Genomic DNA, 4,603 nt, shown 5'->3' with positions numbered 1-4,603 from the left:
GCGGTTCTGCTGGAACACCGCTGCTGAGGGCCACGCTGATAATCGTAATAAATTTAACACAAGGTTTTAAAAATGGCCTCCTGTACCCTGTGCTCTGTATTGTTCCCATTGTCCAAATGCAGCCTGAATTCTGTTAATTTTGCTAGAAAAGCGAACAGGGGGAAACAACATAAGTCTGCCATCAAAGGGACATCCAGCCTCTAGCTCAGCCGGCTGCCTCTGTGCATGAGCAGGCACCATTCCCCTCAGTGTAAGCGCCCTCCCTCCCCAGCGCAGCAGGACCCAGCGGAGAGTCTAGGCAACATCTTGCCTCACCCTGTGCATAGTCAGACACTGGCAAAAATAGTATAGGTTACTGCCACTACTGTATGTTTTACCACCAGCATCCCTGGCTGCTAAACCGGTTGTGTTCTCCACCTACACAATAGTGTACGTGCTCCACCTCTCTTTACCCAAAATAGACATGAGCAATGGACTGTGTCAGCCCTAACAGCCCCCACCTCCCGGTCTCACATTAATCTAGTCGGCAGTCCCCAAGCAAACCACCTCCCCGTGCTCATGCACCTGTGCAACGCCTTCCCCCACCCGCAAACATCGTCTCTGGGCTTGCTTTGCCCCACGGACATTGCCAAGTGGGATGCAAACAGAGGCTTGGGAAGCCCTCGCACACCGGAGCTGTCTCTCTTGGCACACTCCCCGGTGAGGTCTGGCTAGTCTCCACGCTGCAAGGAAAGTCAGCCTAGACTGCTGAAGATGGGGGTGCACAGGCACGGAGCCCCAGACAGGGAGATCTAAAGGTGGAAGCCTACAAAGGGTCCCCCAGAGTCAGACTCCCCGCTGCACATCCCTCAACCACACACGTACACATGGGGCAAAAGAACTGCCTGGCAGAGCCTGGTCTACCCACAGGAGCACAAGAAGGAATAAATAGCTGCTGCTCGAAGCCACTACACGTTGGGGTGGCTTGTTATTCAGAAATAGGCAACTGAACCAGCACTAACCCCCTACTGGGGGTTGTAAGGGGCTCTTCTGTATCCTCTCCGTACAGGAGCAGAAAGGGAGAGGGGAAATTAAGGCTGAAAAAAATATCCTCAAGGAGTAATGGTTCTGCCACCTCCTCAGGCAAAGTCCCTTAGCAAATTAGTCTCTTTGTTTCTCTCTCCACTATATAAGGATAATAGCAACCGATCCTATACATGCCCAGCATGTGTCGTGTGGGGTTAGAAGGGATGATGCATTCATTCATTCATTTATATCACAGCTTGGTTGAAAGAAGATTTAGGCAGGTTAGGGCAATGGATGAAATGTTTTTCATGCCCCATAAGCAAAGGTGGTTCATAAATTTCAGATAGTACAGTGTTTACCAAAATATTTTCTCCACCTATCAACTCGCTCTTTTCCCTAGTCTTCTCTACCAACATTTTCATAAGGAACATTTGTATTGTTTTACCTAAATAATTATTAGCCTAATTAATGATTGATCACCTTCAACTTTTTCCACTTTGAAATAGAAACACTTGGCTTTCAGCAGGACCTGATCAGTTTTGGGGGTGAAGGTCAGGCGATTTAGACAAGGGGCAAGGGTAAAGAAAGGGGGGCTGAATCGGAGATATGGGCCAATTAACCATGTGGCCAGGCTGCAGTGGACTGTCTAACTTTGGGTAGGCACTTGGGCACACGGGCCCCACCATAAAAATTATTCAGGGTTGTCACAAAAGTAAGAACTACTCACATAATGACCCTGCTCTCATTCCCACCCCTTAGACTGAAATAAAGTGACAAAGAAGGTAGGTTTTTTATTTGTTCAAAGTTATGGGGTACATGAGAAATTTTGTGTCATGTACATAACATGTAATAGTCCAGTCAGGGTATTCAGGGTGTGTGTCATCCAAGGACAGTACACTTTTGTTGAGTACAGTCATCCTAATCTGCCATCAAACACTGAATTTATGCCTTCTATCTTACTTTACGTTAGTACCCTTTAACTCACTTCTCTTCATCCTTCCCCATCCCCCTCCAATGCTTGGAGTCTGTTATCTATTTTTCTACTCACTACCTCCAGGTATTCAAAATTTTTATCTCCCACCTATAAGTGAGAACACATAATATTTGTCTTTTTGTGCCTGGCTTATTTCACTTAAGATAATGACTTCCAGTTCCATCCATGTTGCTGCAAATGACATGATTTCCTTCTCTTTATGACTGAGTAGTATTGTGTTGTGTACACACACACCACATTTTCTCCATCCACTCATTCACTGATGGACACTGAGGTTGGTTCCATGTCCTTGCTGCTGTGAACAGCGCTGCAATAAGCGTGCGCGAGCAGGCGTCCCTATGACACATTGATTCCTTTTCCTGTGGGGAGGTACCCAGTAGTGACATTGCTGGATCAAATGATAATTCCATTTTTAGTTTTTTGAGAAATCTCCGTTGTGCTTTCCATAGTGGCTGTACTACTTTACATTCCCTCCACCAGTGTATACGGGTTTCTTTTACAAGGAGGTAAATTGTGTAGGTAAATTAAGCGCATTGAAAATCCACTTATCAGTGACTGTGTGTGGGTGTGTCTGGTTTTAGATCATTAATGTGCAATAATAACCCGTGTGCGGGCCTCCTGATTTTGTGCTCTGGCCTGACATTTCATTTCCGAATGACCATTGGGAGCCCAAGAGGATCCAAGAGAGGGAAGCACACAGGAGAGGAGGATCAGAGTGGGAGGAAGAAGTTTGGAGACTCTGGATGACTTTGGGGGGAGGCGGTTCTGTTTGGTTTTTGGGGTTTTTTTTACCAATAACTTTTGATGAATAAATGAGTCAAGCCAATCTAACTATTGCAGTTGTTATTGCTGTGGTTGATGACATCACAGACATCACAGACTTCTAAGCTCCTACCGAGCACCTCTCCAGACACGTGAGCAGATGCAAAATGGAGCCCTGGACTGGCCAGCTGGGTTTTGTATAGTCTAAGTCCATGACAAATTGGAGAGCAAATGACAGTCAGCCTTTCTGATCTTCATGGTAAGATGTCAGTTTTTCTATTTGCTCCTGAAGCACGTGACTCTTTTCCACCAGCTACATAACAATTTGGTTCTTGTCTTGAAGCACAAACTATTATCCCGCATCTGTCAGAGAGACTGATGCACGGGATATCTCCAAACGTTTGTGTACTGAGGGATACGCTAGAGTGTCCAGGTTCTATCTGTGCTTTAAGCTGGGACTGTAAGAACACACACCCTCAGGGGAAACTCTTCACAGTGACAACCAGCGCACGCCGAATGGCTGTTACACCTCCAGCTGATTGACAGGAAATGATTTTTTAAAAAAAGCCATATGGAAAATGTTTCTCCATCTTGTGCAAAGGCAGGCATTTTTGGTACCCAAATTCAAGGCAAGAAAACAGAATCCCCCTGCAGAGATTCCAGAAAGCAACACAGCACTGCTGACACTTTGATTTTAGTGCAGTGAGACCCATGTCAGATTTCTCATCTCCAGAATATAAACCAATACATCTGCGGCTGGAGTCAGGCTCAGCAGTGGGATGGTGTGACCTCAAGGGCTTCAGGCTGCATGTCCCTTTCATGGGGGACATTCTTGTGCTTTGGACTCTCCAGAACCACAAGGTGAGGGTGTGGCCAGTGGGGGTCTGGGGAGGTGGGTGGTGCAAAGGGACAGTTCTGTGCATCATGTAGAATGTGCCCTAAGCCTGGGGAGTCCCCATGGAAGAGTCCCCAGAATCAGGGAAAGGAGGCGGGGTGAGATGCTGCTCTTGTGAGAAGACAGAGGCTGCAGGGGGAGGGACCAGGGTGAGCTGTGAGCAGAGAGTGGGATCCAGGGGTGACCTAGAGAGACGGGCTGCCATGCTGGGGCCAGGGAAGAGAATCACCTGTTGTTCAGCTCACATTCCCCTTCCTCCTCCTCCTCCCCCCTCCTAGGCCCAAACCCTCCCTGCCCATCCCCCTCTGGCTCCCCCTCCATCTCAGGATGCCACACGGGGGTGCTATGGTCAGAAGGCCCAGGTCCCCCCATTTCTTACGTTGAAATCCTAACCTGCAGTGTCATGGTAATATCAATAGAAGATGGGACCTTTAGGGAATGATTCGTTCCTAAGGGCAGAGCCCTCTTGAATGGGATGAGGGCCCACATAGAAGACCCCAGAGAGCTGCCTTCTAGCACGTGGGGACACAAAGAGAAAGGGCCATGGACGAATCAGGAAAGGGGTCCTCGTCAGACAGCGAGCCTGCTGGTGCCCCTTGGACCTGTCAGCCTCCGACCTGGGAGAGAACGAATTTCATTTGCTCATAAGCCCCCGGTTCATGGGTTTTGTCGCAGCAGCTGGAATAAGCTAGGATGGGGGTGACGGGGACTAGCACAATAGGCTCACGAGCACATTTTAATTTATTTTAAATAACTTTATTTGAGGTCAAAGAAAATATTTTAACATAAAATATTATGCTTTCTCTTTATGATAAATACAGGGTAAAATATGGGAAAGGGTACTGTACAGAAATAAATAGGGAAATTAAAATATTTATTCTGAATATTATCCATGTCAACTGTTATAGTTTTTTTTTTTTTCAGGTAGAAATGGTACTTTTTCTGAA

Source organism: Lemur catta, unplaced genomic scaffold (genome assembly GCF_020740605.2).
Source record: "Lemur catta isolate mLemCat1 unplaced genomic scaffold, mLemCat1.pri scaffold_47_ctg1, whole genome shotgun sequence".
Lineage (NCBI taxonomy): Eukaryota > Metazoa > Chordata > Mammalia > Primates > Lemuridae > Lemur > Lemur catta.
This window is presented reverse-complemented; position numbering follows the sequence as displayed.